We start from the raw sequence: 22,429 nt of genomic DNA on the forward strand, positions 1-22,429 counted from the left end.
ACTAACAGACCACACTGAGCTGCCACTACTAACAGACCACACTGAGCTGCCACTACTAACAGACCACACTGAGCTGCCACTACTAACAGACCACAACTGAGCTGCCACTACTAACAGACCACACTGAGCTGTCACTACTAACAGACCACACTGAGCTGCCACTACTAACAGACCACACTGAGCTGCCACTACTAACAGACCACACTGAGCTGCCACTTCTAACAGACCACACTGAGCTGCCACTAATAACAGACCACACTGAGCTGTCACTGCTCAGGAGGACATAGTAGAGGTACACAGTTACTGTATAGAAAACAGAGCTGTAATCAAGTTTCAACTTTTATTATGTATGGGATACACATGATATGCTTACAACAAAATGCTTACTTGCAGGTTAATTCTCAGAAATGCAGAAAGAATAAGGAATAATAAAATATGAACATAAAAAGTAAATGGCTCAGTGGAAAATAATAAAGATTTTAGCACTATAAAGGGAATAGGGTGCGACCACTGTGACTGTGCTTATTTGAGGTATAGTGGCTGTTATAAAACGGTACGTTTGGATACTGGATGCTCATTGGTTGATAGCCTTAAGTTATTCATGATAATTAATGCAAAACGCCATGATGCCACATTTACATTTCAAGTATCAATCCACTGTCACACAGCTCAGCGAGGAATTCATAAACTTCATCTCCCCCAGAAAAAAGCATCGAGACATTATTTCCCCATGATTATTGCATTGCATTTGATTTGGTACAGCGGGGGTTAATATAAGCCTTGCTTTGTGACTGACTATCTAACCTGTGCAACATGTTGCTTTTTTTTTTTTACACTGTGCCATACATATGAACGTGGTGACACTGACATATTCTCTGATCCAGACGAATTCAGTTATCAGGATCATTAAATTGGATACATCCAAACAATTGGCAATATAAAATAAGGTAAAACAAACGAAAATACACATAGTTTGCTGTCATTTCAGCTGTATGATATGATTGTGTGTTAGCTTTAGTTGGCTATAGCTAGCAAAGGAGAAGTAATGTTAGCCTAGCTATCCTCCATAACAGTGGTCACCAACCTTTTCTCAGTCAAGATCACTTTCTGAGTCAAAATGCATGCTGATTTTTTTATTAACATGACTTAAAATATGTAAGCCTATGCAACATTAACCAATTAAAAACAGTACTGTAGCAATGAGGTTTGTGCAGTAAGCTATATGCCCAATACATTATCACCGCATACTGGCTTTGCTTGAATTTACCTGCCAAGGCATTGTTGTTCGAGACATTTTTTTAAATTATATTTCAAAATTTGAGGTAGGCTATATGATCACACCGGTAATAGATTCATTGTTGTATTACTTGTGAGGCACAGCTGAGTGAGCATACATTTAAATAATTTGCTTTTTATTTTACTGGGCTGATGGTGCCTGCATCTGAGGGTCAGTCTCAGCAGAGGGAGGGAGGGAGCAGCAGACTGAGGGTCCGTCACTCAACACCCCTCCGCTCTCCCTTTCCTCCTGACACTGACCAAAAAGGGACACCGTCTTCCAGCTGATGGCGAAACTCGAGTAGCACCGTATTATTTCCGCCTCATGCACAAATGCATGTTGTTACTCCTATGAACAGAGAAAGTGAAATATTCCTTGATATTAAAAAGACCCAAACCGCTAATAATAACAACAATGCAAGCCTATAGATACACTTTCCTACTCATTCATTACTGCTGCACTGCTTGTTGTAGCGCTGAGTGGAAATAGGAAGAACGCACATTTTATGGCTCATAAAAGTGTTGAACATAAAGTGCTGAGTAAGAACTTAAACATGAACTCACTCATAAAAACAGCAGCTCTTTGCTGTATTCGTTGACAGTCTCTCTCCAGTCATGGTTTAAAAAGTTTTGAAATCTCACAGTATCAATTTAGCCGTAGCTTTCTTTTATGCCTGCTACGTTACTGCCATCTCGGTCATCTGAGCAATCTGATTGGCCAGCGGTAGCATAGTGCACTTGATTTCCCACCAGGCCCACACATGAAATGTCAACAGTTTGCCTACCCGGCGCGCAGGGCAGCTGAATTGGCTGCACCTACCACCAACAGTCCGAGACTAATAAAAAAAAACATGGGAGGCTTTATCGTTTCTTTACAGAAATGTTTGGCGATCTACTAGAAATGCCTTGGAGATCGACAAGTCTAACGAGATCGACCGGTTGGTGACCAATGCTCCATAACTAAACTCAGCAACAACAAAAAAATGTCCTCTCACTGTCAACTGCATTTATTTTCAGCAACTTAAGTATTTGTATGAACATAACAAGATTCAACAACTGAGACATAAACTGAACAAGTTCACAGACATGTGACTAACAGAAATTGAATAATGTGTCCCTGGGTCAAAATCAAAAGTAACAGTCAGTATATGGTGTGGCCACCAGCTGCATTAAGTACTGTAGTCCTCATGGACTGCACCAGATTTGCCAATTCTTGCTGTGAGATGTTACCCCACTCTTCCACAGATCTCACAGTGGTCAAAATCCAAGATGGCAGCATGTCATGTTGTTTGTCTGTGACTAGTACATTTGAACCTACTAATAACCTATTTATTTATGATTGAGTAACTTCCTTGTTGTGTAGTGCAAACTATTTTGTTTTTGCTGGTGTAAAGATCACGGGTCTCCCTCAACTTGGCAGTTTACCAAAGTAACCCTATCTCTGGCTGGCCTGAGTTCCTCCTTCATCCGCGGAGTGTCTCGTCCAAGCTGCTCCTTTTTACCCTTCGCCTGGCTGTCAGTGGCAGCTCAACAATCGCCAACTCGTTCTCTCAAACGACCTCAACACCCAATCTACTCATACGCGCAAAGACTCACATTCAGACTCATACATGCATGCTGTTCCTCTCTCCCCTTACCTTCCTTGGCCTCTATTTTTTTACATTTCTCAGAGAAAACGAACATTGCCGCTGCGTGAGTACATATGACAATGATTGAGTTAAGAAAGGTGGCGGTGTGGTTATATATTTAAAAAGTGAATTCCCTTTAAGTGTGGCAAAGTCTGAAACTATTTGTAAACAGTTGGAATTTCTTGCTTTGAATATTGAGGTTTCAAAGGGTCTCTCTATAACTGTGATTGGCTGTTATAGACCCCCCTCTGCTCTCGGTGATGCATTTATGTCTACACTTCTTTACAGTGAAATTATCTTCATTGGTGATCTCAACTGGTGCTGGTATCTGATGATTTAAACATGTTTTGTAATTCTATGAATCTTACCCAGTTGATTAACTCACCCACTCGTCCAAATCTTAAATGCCCAGAAAATTCTACCCTGATTGATTTGATATTGACAAATGTTCCACATAAATATTCTGCGGTTGGTGTTTTTTGTAATGATTTAAGTGACCATTGTGCTGTTGTTGCTGTTAGAAATACTAAGGTTCCTAAGACAAACCCACGTTTATTTGTAAGAGAAATGTGAAGTATTTTAATGAGCAGGCTTTCCTTCATGATGTGTTTTATTTTGACTGGAGCAGATTGAGCTTATTCCTGATGTGGAAACTGCCTGGAAATTCTTTCATGATGGTTTTTCCCAAATAGTAAACAAACATGCCCCATTCTGCAGGTTCAGTGTTAAAGGGCGGGATAATCAATGGTTTTCTTCTGAGGTGTCTTGTATTATTCACGACCGTAATCTAGCCTGGGCTAAAGCAAGGAAATCATGTTCTGATGCTGATTGGCTTATTTTTAGGCAGTTACGAAACAAGTGTTCTTTTCTTCTCAGGAAGGCCAAGTCTGAATATTTTATGTCTGTTACCACTGATAACCTGAATGACCCTAGAACGTTTTGGAAGGCTATTAAGTCTATGTCTGGTAACAGTAATGTTAATGAATTACCGTCATGTGTGTTGAAGGACTTTGTTGCTGTATATGACAAAACTGAAATGCTGAATTGTTTCAATGAGCACTTTGTATCATCTGGTAGGCTGTTTGATTCAGTGTTCTCTGTCTCTGTCCAACCCTGTGTGGATGAACCAGTGAGAGCTGGTCAAACTTTTAGCTTTTTGCCATTCTCAGTGCAGTGGTACATAAAGCCCTGAAATCCTTAGATCAGAGAAAGCCTGCAGGTCCTGTACTTTTGGATCCCTGCTTTTTAAATCTGGCAGCTGATTTCATAGCTGAACCACTTACATATATGTTCAATCTAACCCTGGAATGTAATGAAATTCCAAAGATCTGGAAATCAGCATTTGTCCTACCACTTTTAAAAGGGGGAGATCCAACTCTTTTAAATAATTATAGGCTAATCTCAAAGCTGTCACCCCTGGTGAAAATACTTGAAACCCTTGTGAGTGAACAGCTAAAATAGTTTTTATTTACTATTTTATCAATGTACCAATCGGGCTTCAGGAAGAAGCATAGCACATTTACAGCAGCCATGAAGGTTTTAAATGATATCACTGAAGCCCTTGACAAAAAACAGCACTGTGTCTCACTTTTTATTGATCTCTCTAATGCTTTTGATACAGTTGTGATCATGCTATACTAAGGCAGAGATTGTCGAGTGTAGGTCTTTCGGAGCATGCAGTTGCATGGTTTGCTAACTATCTGTCTGATAGTTAGATGGGCTCATGTCTGTTAAATTGTCTGTCTGTAATGGTGTGCCCCAAGGCTGTGTACTTGGTCCTCTGTTATTCACTATTTATATAAATAATTTAGACAAAAATGTCCAAAATGCGCAACTTCATTTTTATGCTGATACTGCTGTGCCTCGTCTCTTACAAAAGCTTTCCAGAACTTGCGAAATGCTTTTTATACTGTTCAACATACCTTGTTTCAATTTAAGCTTATCCACAATACTGACAAAACTAAACTAATGGTGTTTTCTAAAGCAAGAAATAGACCTCTGAATTTTTCACCTATTATTACCTGTCAGGGCATTGTGATTGAGACTGTAACCTCAAATAAATATCTTGTAATTTTAATTGATGACGGCCTCTCTTTTAAATTGCATATTCAACAAATTACAAAAAAAGCTGAAATTGGGATTTTATTTCAGGAATAAGGCCTCTTTTACTTTTGAATTGTATATATGAATGCTTCCTCTCAGTGTTTGAGATCAATTGACACCCTTACGCACAACTGCACTTTGTATACCAGGGTTGGCTGGCCTTCTCTAGTCACTCGTAGGCTCAGTCACTGGTATACTTTTATTTACAAAGACGTTTTTGGTTTACTACCTTTTTATTTGGGCATTTTTATTGTTCATAAATGTGGTGGGTACTCTCTTCGTTCGCTGGACTTTATCCTGCTAACTGTTCCAAATGTCCGAACCGAATTTGGTAAAAGGCCTTTTATGTACTCTGCGCCATCGTCTTGGAACGCCTTAAAAAATACTTTTAAACTGGAAGAACTTGTCCCGATTGGTATTTTTAAATCACTGATGAATGATCTTGAGACTGATTCCCTGACCTGTCAATGTTTTTAATTTGCTGTTTTTGATTTTGTTATACTCATGTGAATTCTATGGTTTTTACTAGATTACTTGTAGTTTTTCATGTTTTTTGTCTGTAATTTTTGTAATGACTTGGTGCTGCCTATCTTGGCCAGGACGTTCTCAATGAGCCCTTCCTGGTTAAATAAACGTTTAACTTCTTTGGGATAGGGAGCGCTATTTTCACTTTGGGAAAAAAAACGTGCCCAATTTAAACGGCCTCGTACTCTATTCTAGATCGTACAATATGCATAATATTATTACTATTGGATAGAAAACACTCTCAAGTTTCTAAAACCGTTTGAATTATATCTGTGATTAAAACAGAACTCATTTTGCAGCAAACTTCCTGTCAGGAAGTGAAAAATCTGAAATCGAGGCTCTGTTCCAGGGCCTTCCTATTCATTTGCTTGAAATCTATGGATATACATGCACTTCATACGCCTTCCACTAGATGTCAABAGGCAGTGRGAGGTGGAATGGGGTGTCTAGCTTRATCTGAGGTYGAACAAGAGCTCTTGGAATGACGTGACCCCAAATTTCCTTTGTTCAGCAAGGCGCGGGAAGGAACCCTGGATTGCCTTCTGAAAAGCTTTCGGTATAGATGGCTAATATCTCCGGCTTTGATTTTATTTGATAATATGTGATATGTGATAATATCATCGTAAAGTATGTTTTTTCAATATAGTTTTATCAGATTATTGAACGTTTATCGGGAGTTTTGGCGTTTTCCGTTCTCTGCGTTTGGTGAAGATGGACAACTTCGCGCCACTTGCCTAGCTTTGGTTGCTAATTCGACAGGAGAAGAGGACATTCTAMMACCAAACAACGATTATTCTGGACAAAGGACTCCTTGTACAACATTCTGATGGAAGCTCAGCAAAAGTAGGAACCATTTATGATGTTATTTCGTATTTCTGTGGAAAATGTTTAGTACTATTTTCCGCCCTCATTGCAGGCGCTGTCTCGCTATAACGTAAGCTGTATCTGGCCAACTGTCATCTGATGAAGTTGTTTCTTGGTTAGTGACTAATTCTATCTCTATTTGGGGGTTTTGTGCAAGCTACCTGTGCTGTGAAAGAAATGTCTGTGCTTTTTTGTATTTGGTGGTGAGCTAACATAAATATACGTGGTGTTTTCGCTGGAAAACATTTTAAAAAATCGGACATGTTGGCTGGATTCACAAGATGTTTATCTTTCATTTGCTGTATTGGACTTGTTAATGTGTGAAAGTTAAATATTTAAAAAGAATATTTTTTGAATTTCGCGCGCTGCCTTTTCAGTGGAATATGGGGGGGTTCTGGGGCTAGACAGGTTAATAAATAATAATAATAAAAAATGCAAGTTCCTGGACATTTCTGGGGGGAATGGCTCTAGCCCTCACCCTCAGATCCAACAGGTCCCAGACGTGCTCAATGGGATTGAGATCCGGGGTCTTCGTTGTCCATGGCAGAACACTGACATTCCTGTCTTGCAGGAAATCTCGCACAGAACGAGCAGTATGGCTGGTGGCATTGTCATGCTGGAGGGTCATGTCAGGATGAGCCTGTAGGAAGGGTACCACATGAGGATGTCTCCCTGTAACGCACAGCGTTGAGATTGCCTGCAATGACAACAAGTTCAGTCCGATGATGCTGTGACACACCGCCCAAGACCATGACGGACCCTCCACCTCCAAATCGATCCCGCTTCAGAGTACAGGCCTCGGTGTAACACGCATTCCTTCGACGATAAACGCGAATCCGACCATCACCCCTGGTGAGACAAAACCGCAACTCGTCAGTGAAGAGCACTTTTTGCCACTCATGTCTGGTCCAGCGACGGTGGGTTTGTGCCCATGGGCAACGTTGTTGCCGGTGATGTCTGGTGGGGACCTGCCTTACAACAGGCCTACAAGCCCTAAGTCCAGCCTCTTTCAGCCTATTGCGGATAGTCTGTGCACTGATGGAGGGATTGTGCATTCCTGGTGTAACCTGGGCAGTTGTTGTTGCCATCCTGTACCTGTCCCGCAGGTGTGAAGTTAGGATGTACCGATCCTGTGCAGGTGTTGTTACATGTGTTCTGCCACTGCGAGGACGATCGGCTGTCCGTCCTATCTCCCTGTAGTGCTGTCTTAGGTGTCTCACAGTACGGACATTGCAATTTATTGCCCTGGCCACATCTTCAGTCCTCATGCCTAAGGCATGTTCACGCAGATGAGCAGGGACCCTGGGCATCTTTCTTTTGGTGTTTTCAGAGTCAGTAGAAAGGCCTCTTTAGTGTCCTAGGTTTTCATAACTGTGACCTTAATTGCCTACCGTCTGTAAGCTGTTAGTGTCTTAACGACCGTTCCACAGGTGCATGTTCATTAATTGTTTATGGTTCACTGAACAAGCATGGGAAACAGTGTTTAAACCCTTTACAATGAAGATCTGTGAAGTTATTTGGATTTTTACTAATTATCTTTGTTACGTAGCCCAGTTCCTGTGTTGTGGTTTTGTTTGTATGTGTGTGTTTCAGGAAAATGGTTTCCTGGATTCCCCCAAGCAGCTGGTTGGTCGGCCCCATTGATGAGTGGAGCGCTGACCCCACCCCCTCACCAGGATACAGCTGTATCCCATTAGACTCCTTCTTCCAGCTATATAAGCCAGTTTCTGTTGCTCAGAAGAGAGCTGAGGGTTATATCATATGTTGGTTGTTTCCCAGAAAGAGATTTGGTATGTACTATGTTAGTTGTTGCTGAGAGAGCTGATGGTTATGTTATGTGTTAGTTTGTTGCTCAGTCAGATAGAGCTTATTTGATGTCCTGTGTTTCTCAGAGTTTTTTTGTGAAATTGTTTAATATACTGTTTAATTTGTTCTCAGGGGTGAAGGGGAAGTCACCTAGGGATTGCTTAGGCAAGAGGCCTGCGGGCATACATAACCCATAGTATTTACTGGCTATTCACACTAGGTAAGACCTGGGTGGACCACCCCCTGTATTTTGGCTAGCGCACCAGGTGGTGCTAAGATGGGTAAGTAGTGGGTAGGCAGGTAAGGTAGGAGAGAGGGCTTTGACATTTACTTTCTTTGCTTTGGTTCCGTTCAGCCCCTTTTCCCCAAATTTACCGTGTGAAGGAATCAATAAGTTCCCTGTAAATGGTAAATTCACTGCCTTTGTCATCCTTACTCGCACCTACAGTCCCATACCTCTTTCACACCAGTTGAGTTGTAGCAGGGTGTTGCGTTCCCTCTTCCTAGAGGCGTACATAACAATCTTTGAAAGACTGGGTCCTGAAAAAGGGATGTTTTTTTTGCCAAGTTTATTATATTGACTTGACATTTCCCCAACCGATTGTGTTTTTTGTTCGTTTATTTGCGTTTGTAATGTATCTTTACTTATTTTGTACATAATGTTGCCGGTACCGTCACTTATGACCGAAAATAACTTCTGGACATCAGGACTGCGATTACTCATCACAGACTGGCAGAATCCTTTTTTTCCTTTAACGAGGACAACGCGAACGATGTACTGCTTTCTCGGGAACAGGCCAAGATCCCCGTGATTTGCATGAGGTGGAGAAAAAGGGGCTGGAGGACGGGCTCCCTTCTGAGAATTCGTAGGCGATCGCATAAACCCCCACTTCCTTTCATTCTGCTCGCAAACGTGCAATCTTTGGATAATAAAATAGATGACCTACGCGGAAGATTGAACTACCAAAGGGACATTCAAAACTGTAATATCTTATGCTTCACGGAGACGTGGCTGAATGACACTATCAACACACAGCTGGCTGGTAATACGCTGTACCGGCAGGATAGAACAGCAGCGTCTGGTAAGACAAGGGGCAGCGGACTATGTATTTTTGTAAATAACAGCTGGTGCCCGATATTAACTTCTTACAGCCATTAAATGTGCAGGGCGCAAATTCAAACAGAAATCTCATAAAATTCCTCAAACATACAAGTATTTTACACCATTTTAAAGAAACTTGTTAATCCCACCAGCGTCCAATTTAGATAAAATCCTTAATATCCCAAAAAGTCTGTTCAGTTGGTGCCATCGACTTGAGTACTCCACTCAACATGCAGAGAAAGGAATCCAAAAAGCTACCGCTAAAGTTTGTTAAAACAAGTCAAAATACATTTCTATTTAATCATCAGGTACCCTAAAATGTAATTAAACTATAATATTTCATACAGAAAGAAGTATGTTCAATGGAAAAGTAAAATTAGCAAGTGCGCGTCCTCTTCGTCGCACCCACACAGACTGATTTCCAACTCCCAGTACCAAAACTCAAAGTTCTTCCTCATTTGGGAAGAAACGAGCCTGAAACCTTGAACAAAGACTAATGACATCTAGTGGAAGCCATAGGAATTGTAATCTGGGAACTGGAATTGCTTAGGACCCATAGCGTTCCATTGAAAGAGCATGGGCTCAACAAAAAAAAAAAATCTGGTTGGTTGTTCTTTAGATTATCTCCTACCATATCAATTGTGTTATAGTCTCATACATTATTTTAACATTTCTACAAACTTCAAAGTGTTTTCTACCCAATGGTACCAATTAAATGCATATCCTGGCTTCTGGGCTTGAGTCAGACAGGAAGTGGAGAAAAATGGACCCTAGCCTGAAGAAGATTTTATGTGCAACCAGAGGGAAAAAAACTCTGGACCACCTTTTCTCCACACACAGAGACACATAAAGCTCTCCCTCGCCCTCCATTTGGCAAATCTGACCATAATTATATCTTGATTATGCCTTACAAGCAACAATTAAAGCAGGAAGCACCAGTGACTAGATAAATAAATAAAAGTGGTCAGATGAAGCAGATGCTAAGCTACAGGACTGTTTTGCTAGCACAGACTGAACTATGTTCCGGGATTCCTCCGATGGCATTGAGGAGTACGCCACATCAGTCATTGGCTTCATCAATAAGTGCATCGATGACGACGTCCCCACAGTGACCATACTTACATACCCCAACCAGAAGCCATGGATTACAGGCAACATCCGCACTGAGCTAAAGGCTAGAGCTTCCGCTTTCAAGGAGCAGGACTCTAACCCGGAAGCGAATAAGATATCTCGCTATGCGCCGACAAACCATCAAACAGGCAAAGCGTAAATAAAGTACTAAGATCGAATCGTACTACACCGGCTCTGACGCTTGTCGGCTGTGGCAGGGCTTGCAAACCATTTCAGACTACAAAGGGAAACACAGCCAAGAGCTGCCCAGTGACACGAGCCTACCAGACGAGCTAAACTACTTCTATGCTCGCTTCGAGGCAAATAACACTGAAACATTCATGGGAGCACCAGCTATTCTGGAAGACTGTGTGATCACGCTCTCCGCAGCTGATGTGAGTAAGACCTTTAAACAGGTCACCATTCACAAGGCCGCAGGGCCAGACGGATTTCCAGGACGTGTACTGCGAGCATGCGCTGACCAACTGGCAAGTGTCTTCACTGACATGTTCAACCTCTCCCTGTCCGAGTCTGTAATACCAACATGTTTTAAGCAGACCACCATATAGCCTGTGCCCAAGAACACTAAGGTAACCTGCCTAAATTACTACTGACCCGTAGCACGTCTGTAGCCATGAAGTACTTTGAAAGGCTGGTCATGGCTCACATCAACACCATTATCCCAGAAACCCTAGACCCACTCCAATTTACATACCGCCGCAACATATCCACAGATGATGCAATCTCTATTGCACTTAGGGTTGCCAACTGCCCCATATTAGCCGGAATGTTCCCTATATTGGGCTAAATTGAATTGTCCCGTACGGGACCCTCCTTTTCCTGTATATTCATGCAATTACAGTACAGCGCATCCAATTCCTGCAAAGTCATTTCTGTTTGGTCGGTTTGGCATATCAAGGAAATATGGATAAACGTGTAAAAAAGAAAAGACTGCAGCTACAACAAACAATGGGAAGCAAAAAATACGTGGATTAAGCTCGACGTGGTGACTCGAAAAAAAGCTTTCTGTACTTTATGGCATACATCAAGCTCTGATGAACTGGAAAAGCATGAACTGGATATTAGTAAATAAGAATTTGTTCTTAAATAATATATTTTTGACACATCACAGCCTATGCAGCAGATAACTTTGGAAAACACCACTTCGTTTAGCAGTTATTGAGCAGTGCCAACTAACACATTCTGAAAGCTAATTGCCTAACTCACATAGCTGAAAATGCCTGCAGGCATGCCTGCGATCAGCTGTCAGTGGATATTGAGACATTTGTTTTAAAGACCTACAGCCACTTCTCAGTATCTGATTCCCGAAGAGAGGAACTGCTTGCATTTTTTGCCTTTGTTGACATTGAGTGGCATAAAATTCTGTGACGTTTGCACACGATGGCTCTCTTCATCCAGCTGTCGATTATCTCCTGCAAAGCTGGCCAGCTCTTACTTCATACTTCAGGTCACTTGGAGACCTGTCCTGTGGCACTGAAGAGTTTTTTTGAGTATGAAGAAAGAACGGAAGCTGCTGAGATTTATTTGTGCTTTTTCCACAACGTGGGGTGTGTTTTTGAACAACTCGTTAAAAAGCTGGAGCAAACAACGCTCTGCATCACAGATGTTTACGAGGAAGTCCAAGAGTTCAAAATGAACATACTTCAGTGGAAACAGGACACCTTTTTTGGATACTAGACCAAGCAGCTGATGAACAAACATTTGTCAGCACAAAGGTCCAAGCAGCAACAGGACTTTGAAGTTCTAGGACACTGTCATTACATTCATTGACAAGTATAAATTCAATTCTCACCAGAAAATGTAATGGTGAAACTGAACCAGATCGGCCTCTGAGGAGCTCTCCTTCACTGACCTGGAGCTGGTGGTGGTTGCCCTGTCGTGTAAGAAATTCTCTTTGGCTGTGCAAAAGGACAAAGGACTGCTTGAATCGGTCAAGAGCAGCAAAAAATATCCATGGAAAAAGTAGACTTGGTGAGTGACTCATGCCCCTCTTTTCCTCTTTTGCATCTTAAATGTTTTTTTGTTTGTTGCTGTAAACGTCCACAACATCATACCCACACCACCGTGGCACCGTGCACTGGCACGCCAACTTTTGTCCCTTATTGGGCAGTGAGAAAGTTGTCAACACTAATTGCACTCCACACTGCCCTTTCCCACCTGGACAAAAGGAACACCTATGTGAAAATGCTATTCATTGAATACAGCACCATAGTGCCCTCAAAGCTTATTGATAAGCAAAGGACCATGGGACTAAACACCTCCCTCTGAAACTGGATCCTAGACTTCCTGACGGGCTGCCCCCAGGTGGTGAGGGTAGGTAAAAACACATCCGCCACGCTTATCCTCAACACAGGGGCCCTCAGGGGTGCGTGCTCAGTCCCCTCATGTGCTCCCCGTTCACTCATGACTGCATGGCCAGGCACGACTCCAACACCATCATTAAGTTTGCCAATGACACAACAGTGGTAGGCCTGATCACCTACAATGACGAGACAGCCTATAGGGAGGAGGTCAGAGACCTGGCCGTGTGGTGCCAGGACAACAACCTCGCCCTCAACGTGATCAAGACAAAGGAGATGATTGTGGACTAGAGGATAAAAAGGACCGAGCACGCCCCCATTCTCATCGACGGGGCTGCAGTGGAGCAGGTTGAGAGCTTCAAGTTCTTGGTGCCAACATCACCAACAAACTAACATGGTCCAAGCACACCAAGACAGTCATAAAGAGGGTACGACAAAACCTATTCCCCCTCAAGAGACTGAAAAGATTTGTCATGGGTCCTCAGATCCTTAAAAGATTCTACAGCTGCACCATCGAGAGCATCCTGACCGGTTGCATCACAGCCTGGTATGGCAACTGTTCGGCATCTGACCGTAAGGCGCTACAGAGGGTAGTGCGAACGGCACAGTACATCACTGGGGCCAAGCTTCCAGCCATCCAGGACCTATAGTCACCCAAGTTATAGACTGTTTTCTCTGCTACGGCACACCAAGCAGGTACCGGAGCACCAAGTCTAGTACCAAAAGGCGCCTCAAGCCTCAAGACGGCTGAACAATTAATAAAATCGCCACCGGACATTTTACATTGACCCCCCCCGCCCCCCCCCCCCCCCTTTGTACACTTCTGTAACTCGCTGTGTTATTATCTATGCATAGTCACTTCATCCCCACCTACATGTACAAAGTACCTCAACTAACCTGTACCCCCGCACACTGACTCTGTACCAGTGCCCCCTGTATATAGCCTCGTTATTGTTATTCTTAATGTGTTACTTTTTATTATGACTTTTTATTTTAGTCTACTTGGTAAATATTTTCTTAACTCTTCTTAACTGCACTGTTGGTTAAGGGCTTGTAAGTAAGCATTTCACGGTAAAGTCTACACTTGTTGTATTCGCGCATGTGACATTACTTTACATTTACTTTAAGTCATTTAGCAGACGCTCTTATCCAGAGCGACTTACAAATTGGTGCATTCACCTTATGATATCCAGTGGACAACCACTTTACAATAGTGGATCTAACTCTTTTAAGGGGGGGGGGTTAGAAGGATTACTTTATCCTATCCTAGGTATTCCTTAAAGAGGTGGGGTTTCAGGTGTCTCCGGAAGGTGGTGATTGACTCCGCTGACCTGGCGTCGTGAGGGAGTTTGTTCCACCATTGGGGTGCCAGAGCTTGGCACCTCAGAGGTAGGGAGGCGAGCAGGCCAGAGGGTATGAACGCAGTGCCCTTGTTTGGGTGTAGGGCCTGATCAGAGCCTGAAGGTACGGAGGTGCCGTTCCCTCACGGCTCCGTAGGCAAGCACCATGGTCTTGTAGGGATGCGAGCTTCAACTGGAAGCCAGTGGAGAGAGCGGAGGAGCGGGGTGACGTGAGAGAACTTGGGAAGGTTGAACACCAGACGGCTGCGGCGCTTCTGGATGAGTTGTAGGGGTTTAATGGCACAGGCAGGGCCCAGCCACCAGCGAGTTGCAGTAATCCAGACGGGAGATGACAAGTCTCCATGGATTAGGACCTGCGCCGCTTCCTGTGTGAGGCAGGGTCGTACTCTGCGAATGTTGTAGAGCATGAACCTACAGGAACGGGTCACCGCCTTGATGTGAGTTGAGAACGACAGGGTGTTGTCCAGGATCACGCCAAGGTTCTTAGCACTCTGGGAGGAGGACACCAGTTCCCGTGACAATGTTTGTTTGATTTGATTTTAAATTAAACACAATTTTTAACACATCTGGTTAGTAGGCTATATAATCAGTTCAATGTCAATAACATAGCCTAATATTTTCAATCTGATTACATTGATAAAATCACCAATGCCCTGGACGTTCTTTCGCTCTTGGTGAGACAAAAATAATTACATCTTAGACATCGTTATGAATCTAAGCATGGCACTTCAAAAGTTACCTTTCCACCCAGACAAAGGCACGGCTAACGCAGCAAACTTCAACTGCTGGCAACTCGTACGTTGTATAACCCAACAATAGAAGTGCTTCCATAAAAGCTGCCTGGCTTTAAACAAACTTTTTTTCAAAAAGAGAAAAGATCATCGAATATTATAGGATGCAGTTTAGCTTCAGATTGTCATAGAGAGGAATCAATATATCCCCATATGCATCGTAGTCACGTCTTTCTCAGGCATTTTAGAGCTTGTTTCTACCATAAGGCATCAGAGTTAAGCATTGTTATAGAATGTGTGATATAATCTGGATATATTTTATGTATTTATTTCAAAATTATAAAGCAAACAATAGATATCCTTTTTGCCCTTTTCTTTGACTAAGGCTATGTGATACCCTCACCCAATTCGAGCACTGGTTTTAGTCAAACACACCAAACCCTTCCTAGATATGGAGGTATTTAATCTGTGCATGCAACAGTGATTGTGGACAAAGGAGATGATTGTGAACTACAGGAAAAAGAGGACTGAGCACGCCCCCATTCTCATCGATGAGGCTGTAATGGAGCAGGTTGAGAGCTTCAAGTTCTTGGTGTCCACATCACCAACAAACTATCATGGTTCAAGCACACCAAGACAGTCGTGAAGAGGGCACGACAAAACCTATTCCCCCTCAGGAGACTGAAAGATTTGGCATGGGTCCTCAGATCCGCAAAAGGTTCTACAGCTGCACCATCGAGAGCATCCTGACTGGTTGCATCACTGCCTGGTATGGAAACTGCTCGGCCTCCGACTCCAGCCACCCAAGTCATAGACTGTTCTCATTGCTTCCGCACGGCAAGCGGTACCGGAGCGCCAAGTCTTGGTCCAAGAGGCTTCTACCCTGAGCCATAAGACTCCTGAACATCTAATCAAATGGCTACCCAAACTATTTGCATCCCCCACGCTCTGTTATCTATGCATAGTCACTTTAATGACTCTACCTACATGTACATATTACCTCAACTAAGCGGTGTCCCCGTGAATTGACTCTGCAACTATGTTCCCTGTATATAGTCTCACTATTGTTATTTTACTGCTGCTCATTAATTTCTTGTTACTTTTATTGCTTATTCTTATCTGTATTTTTAAACTGCATTGTTGGTTAGGGGCTCGTACGTAAGCATTTCACTGTAAGATCTACACCTGTTGTATTCGGCGCATGTGACTAATAAAATTTGAATTGATTTGACAATCAGCTTCTTTTAGACTAGAATTAGGTTTTCAACAGCGGAGATTTGTATAAACTTGCTGTCTGTCTCTCCAACATTTGAATTTCAATATTGAAACAATGTTTCAATCTCCACTGTCCCATTGAGGATTAACGTGACTGGACGAGTGACATCTTTTCTCAACCAGTCAAAATCATGAATCAGCATAATTTTCATGGATATATAAATGTCAATCGAAAACAGGTCAAACGAAACAAAATGCAGCTAGTTTGCTGTCTTTCCAGCTTCAGTTTGAAGTGATTGTGTTAGCTGTGTAGTTGGCTAGCTCCTCTGAACAGTGTCCTGACGAGAGAGCACATTTTCTATGCCAGGTGAAATTGCGCATCACTAGTTCATTGTTATGGGTGTATCCAAATAAATGTAATTCGAAAACTGCTTAAACAAGCGCAAATGCAGCTACTTTACTGTTATTCTGGATGCACTGTTTGACGTGACTGTGTTAACCATAGTTGGCTAGCTAGCAAGCAAGAGAAAACAATGTTGCCAGCAAGCAAGGCAACGAAAAATGTAGAACGAATGACTGGGTCGTGTCAATAGATACAGAACAAAAAGACTTCACGACTGACTTCACTCGCGTCTCAGGCAACCTACTGTAACCGATAGAATGAATGACCAGCCGGCTTGGGTAGCAACCCTAGATGTGTCGGACTATATCTCGTGGAAGGATTACATAGTACAATTAAATTCATCAAAATAAAGTCTTTCATGAAAATATGTCAATCCTTATTTGAATATGTTGGTAACCCGTTGTATAAAAGTGATAATGCCCTCGAAGCCGGTGTCCAGAGGATACATTTGGGACAGTGTGCCGGTCCTCGACATCGTCTTGTGCCTAACAACTCCCATGCCAATATGTTTTCCAAACACCGGCTTCCCGGGCATTATCACTTAACTCACACAGGCACTTGGTACTGTCTGTAACACATTGGGGCTTCATGGTTAACATCCTGTTCCTTTCAATCCCTGTCCTAAATCCCTATTTCCCCTGCCTTGCCTGGGCTGACCTCAGCTTGTTCACTTAACAGCGTCCTTACTCTGTCCCCAAATGAACTCAGGCATGTCGGACCTGAATCAATCAATCAATCACCCCATTCCAAGGAAGAGTGGAGGGGAGTGAGGATGGGTACGGCAGTGGGTGTTGAGGATAGGAGGGAACAGAAGACGGGCAGGGTGTGAGTCTGTCATGTCAGTATTTGGCTGTCCTGTCCTGTGTCCTGTCAGGATGAAGTGTCTCCGTCACCGTCTTAGCTCTCCTCCAGGGCCATGCTTGATTAATGTGCCGTCCAGCAGCTATGATAGTGGCCTAGTATCTCCTCTCCATGCTGCTAAAATCTTTCCCTCATTCTATTCTCCCTCTCCTCTCTCCCTCTCTCTCCCCTCTCTCACTCTCTATTTTTCACACTCCCCGTTACAAATGATCTTATAGCAGCATAGTGTTCACCTTGCCAGGGGGGGATAATGTCTCTTAGCATGAGAGCGATAGAACAAAAGGGGGGGGGCATGTAAACAGCTTGAACCTCAGCGTGATACCCGTGTCTATTTGCATGGGTGTGGGCGTGGCTGTGGGAGTGGCCGTGGCCACTGAGGGCAGCTGCAGCGGTGTGTGTGATAAAGCACCGGTGACTCAGGGAAATGACCAGTAACAGCAGGGGATGAAGTACAGTTGACTTTGGGACGGTGGTGCCTCTTTGTCATCCTTTTTCACTCGCCAACTCATTCTTTCTCTGTCTCTCTCTCTCTCTCTGTTTCTCGCTCTCTCTGTTTCTCTCTCACTCTCACTCTCTCTCTGTTTCTCTCTCTCTCTCTCTTTCCTGCTATCACACTCACTATCTCAGTCTCTTTCTCTCTCTCTCTCAATTCAATTCAAAGGGCTTTATTGGCATGGGAAACATATGTTTACTTTGCCAAACAAGTGAAATAGATAATGAACAAAAGTTCCAAAAGAATAAAGACATTTGTCTATATACAGTGTTGTAATAAAGTGGAAATAGTTAAAGTACAAAAGGGAAAATAAATAAACATAAATATGGGTTGTATTTAATTTAAGATGGCACCGATAGAGATGGTCGCCTCGCTTCGAGTCCTTAGGAAACTATGCAGTATTTAGTTTTTTTATGTATTATTTTTTACATTGTGTAAAGTCTTTCGTCGGTAGAAGGAGAGGAGGACCAAAGCTCAGCGTGGTGCGTATCCATAATTTATTAGAATACTTCTCAATATGAACAAAAACAATAAACAGACGAAAAATCAACGAAGCTACAGTCCCGAACTAGTGAACACAGAAAAACAAGGAACACACGAACAGGAACAATCACCCACAAACCAACAGTGAAAACAGGCTACCTTAATATGGTTCCCAATCAGAGACAATGCAAAACACCTGCCTCTGATTGAGAACCATATCAGGCCAAATGACAAACCTCAACATAGAAACACATAACATAGACTGCCCACCCCAACTCACGCCCTGACCATACTAACTAAAGACAAAAACAAAGGGGAAAAAAGGTCAGAACGTGACACATTGTTAGCCCAGAAAATCTGAAGTGTTATTACATACAGCCGGGAAGAGCTATTGGATATAAGAGCGACGTCAACATACCAACATTTATGTCTTTCCCTAAACAGATCCTTACATTTTCGGACCACCACCCAGCACATTGGATCTAATCCCTGAGGCCGACCCAAAGCAACGTCGCCGCAGAAGAGGTAGACGGAGTGGCCTCCTGGTCAGACTTCGAAGGCGTGCACACCACACACTGCTTACGAGTATATTGCTCGCCAATGTCCGTCTCTAGACAGCAATGTGGATGGAATTAGGGCAAGGGTTGCCTTCCAGAGAGACATCAGAGATTGTAACATTCTCTGTTCCACGGAAGCATGGCTCTCTCAGGATATGTTCTCGGAGTCAGTACAGCCACAGGGTTTCTTCATGCACTGCGCCAACAGAAATAAACATCTCTCTGGGAAGAAGAAGGGCGGGGGTGTATGCTTCATGATTAACAGCTCATGGTGTAATCATAACAACATACAAGAACTCAAGTCCTTCTGTTCACCTGACCTAGAATTCCTTACAATCAAATGCCGACCACATTATCTCCCAAGATAATTCTTGTCGGTTATCGTCACAGCTGTATATCCCCCCTCAAGTAGATACCACGACGGCCCTCAAGGAACTTCACTGGACTCCATGTAAACTGGAAACCATACATCCTGAGGCTGCATTTATTGTAGCTGGGGATTTTAGCAAAGCTAATTTGAGAACAAGGCTACCTAAATTCTATCAACATATTTATTGCAGCACTCACGCGGGCAATACACTGGCCCACTCCTACTCTAACTTCTGCGATGCATACAAGACACTCCCTCTCCCGCCAAATCCGACCACGACTCTATTTTGCTCCTATTGGATGTACCCGTGACTAGAACCATACAACGGCGGTCTGACCAATCGGAATCCACACTTCAAGATTGTTTTGATCACGTGGACTGGGAAATGTTCCGGGCAGCCTCAGAGAACAACATCGATTTATACGCTGAAAGTGAGTTTATAAGGAAGTGCATTGGAGATGTTGTACCCACTGTGACTATTAAAACCTAACCTAACCAGGAACCGTGGATAGATGGCTGCATTCACGCAAAACTGTAAGAGCAAACCACCACATTCAACAACAGAAAGATGACTGGGAATATGGCCGAATATAAACATTGTAGTTATTCCCTCCGCAAGTCAATCAAACAAGCGAAACGTCGGTATAGGGAAAAAGTGGAGTCGCAATTCAATGGCTCAGACATGAGACGTACGTGGCAGGGTCTACAGGCAATTACGGACTACGAAAAGAAAACCAGCCACGTCACGGACACCGATGTCTTGCTTACAGACAAACTAAACACCTTCTTTGCCCGCTTTGAGGATAATACAGTGCCACCGACGCGACAGACTACATTTAAACATGTTAACCCTTGCAAGGCTGCTGGCCCAGACGGCATCCCTAGCCGCGTCCTCAGAGCATGTGCAGACCAGCTGGCTGGTGTGTTTACAAACATATTAAATATCTCCCCATCCCAGTCTGCTTTCCACACATGCTTCAAGATGGCCACCATTGTTCATGTACCCAAGAAGGCAAAGATAACTGAACTAAATATCGCCCCGTAGCACTCACTTCTGTCATCATGAAGTGCTTTGAGAGACTAGTCAAGGATCATATCACCTCCACCATACCTGCCCCCCTAGACCCACTTCAGTTTGCATACCGCCACAACAGGTCCACAGACGATGCAATCACCATCACACTGCACACTGTCCTAACCCAACTGGACAAGAGGAGTACCTATGTAAGAATGCTGTTCATTGACTACAGCTCAGCATTCAACATCATATTACCCTCCAAGCTCATCATTAAGCTTGAGGCCCTGGGTCTCAACCCCGCCCTGTGCAATTGGTTCCTAGACTTTCTGACGGACCGCCCCCAGGTGCTGAAGGTAGGAAACAACATCTCCGCTTCTCTGATCCTCAACACTGGTGCCCCACAAGGGTGCGTGCTCAGCCCCCTCCTGTACTCCCTGTTCACCCATGACTACGTGGCCATGCACACCTCCAACTCAATCATCAAGTTTGCAGACGACACAACAGGGAGGAGGTGAGGGCACTCGGAGTGTGGTGTCAGAAAAACAACCTCTCACTCAAATAAAACAAACAAAGGAGATGATCGTGGACTTCAGGTAACAGCAGAGGGAGCACAACCCTATCCACATCGACGGGACAGTAGTGGAGAAGGTGGAAAGTTCCTTGGCGTACACATCACAGACAAACTGAAATGGTCCACCCACACAGATATTGTGGTGAAGAAGGCGCAACAATGCCTCTTCAACCTCAGGAGGCTGAAGAAATTTGGATTGTCACGTAAAACTCTGACTAAATTTTACAGATGTACAATTCAGAGCATCCTGTCAGGCTGTATCCCCACCTGGAATGGCAACTGCACCTCAACCGCAAGGCTCTCCAGAAGGTGGTTCGGTCTGCACAACGCATCCAGGACAACTACAGCACCCGATGTCACAGGAAGGCCATAAAGATCAAGGACAACAACCACCCGAGCCACTCCCTGTTCACCCTGCTACCATCCAGAAGGCGAGGTCAGTACAGGTGCATCAAAGCGGGGACCGAGAGACTAAAAAACAGCTCCTATCTCAAGGCCATCAGACTGTTAAACAGCCATCACTAACACAGAGAGGCTGCTTTCTACATACAGACTCAAATCATTGGCCACTTTAGTAAATGGATCACTAGTCACTTTAAATAATGCCAATTTAATAATGTTTACATATCTTACATTACTCATCTCACATGTACAGTTGAAGTCGGAGGTTTACATGCACTTAGGTTGGAGTCATTAAAACTAGTTTTTCAACCACTCCACAAATTTCTTGTTAACAAACTATAGTTTTGGCAAGTCGGTTAGGACATCTACTTTGTGCATGACACCAGTCATTTTTCCAACAATTGTTTACAGACATATTATTTAATTCATAATTCCCTGTATCACAATTGCAGTGGGTCAGAAGTTTACATACACTAACTGGTCCCGTGTGGCTCAGTTGGTAGAGCATGGCGCTTACAACGCCAGGGTTGTGGGTTCATTCCCCACGGGGGGACCAGGATGAATATGTATGAACTTTCCAATTTGTAAGTCGCTCTGGATAAGAGTGTCTGCTAAATGACGTAAATGTAAAATGTTGACTGTGCCTTTAAACAGCTTGAAAATTCCAGAAAAACTATGTCATGGCTATAGAAGCTTCTGATAGGCTAATTGATATAATTTGAGTTAATTGGAGGTGTATATGCAGAAGTATTTCAAGGCCTACCTTCAAACTCAGTGCCTCTTTGCTTGACATCATGGGAAAATCAAAAGAAATCAGCCAAGACCTCAGAACAAATGTTGTAGACCTCCACAAGTCTGGTTCATCCTTGGGAGCAATTTCCAAATGCCTGAAGGTACCACGTTCAGAAATGTCCTCTGGTCTGATGAAACAAAAATAGAACTGTTTGGCCATAATGACCATCGTTATGCTTGGAGGAAAAAGGGGGAGGCTTGCAAGCTGAAGAACACCATCCCAACCGTGAAGCACGGGGGTGGTACCATCATGTTGTGGGGGTGCTTTGCTGCAGGAGGGACTGGTGCACTTCACAAAATAGATGGCATCATGAGGTAGGATAATTATGTGGATATATTGATGCAACATCTCAAGACATCAGTCAGAGGTTGAAGCTTGGTCGTAAATGGGTCTTCCAAATTGACAAGGACCCCAAGCATACTTCCAAAGTTGTGGCA

At 43.4% G+C, this 22,429-nt stretch overlaps 1 protein-coding gene and 1 non-coding gene across 2 annotated transcripts in view; one reads left to right on the forward strand and one right to left on the reverse strand.

Moving 5' to 3' along the window:
* LOC111959497 (receptor tyrosine-protein kinase erbB-4-like) overlaps window positions 1-22,429 on the reverse strand; it is a 491,946-nt gene that overhangs the window by 455,030 nt on the left and 14,487 nt on the right. The window lies entirely within an intron of this gene.
* Window positions 21,679-21,755, forward strand: trnav-uac (transfer RNA valine (anticodon UAC)). Its single transcript has one exon. It is a non-coding gene; the product is annotated as a tRNA-Val (tRNA).

The sequence above is a fragment of the Salvelinus sp. IW2-2015 genome, linkage group LG36 (genome assembly GCF_002910315.2).
Source record: "Salvelinus sp. IW2-2015 linkage group LG36, ASM291031v2, whole genome shotgun sequence".
Classification (NCBI taxonomy): Eukaryota; Metazoa; Chordata; class Actinopteri; order Salmoniformes; family Salmonidae; genus Salvelinus; species Salvelinus sp. IW2-2015.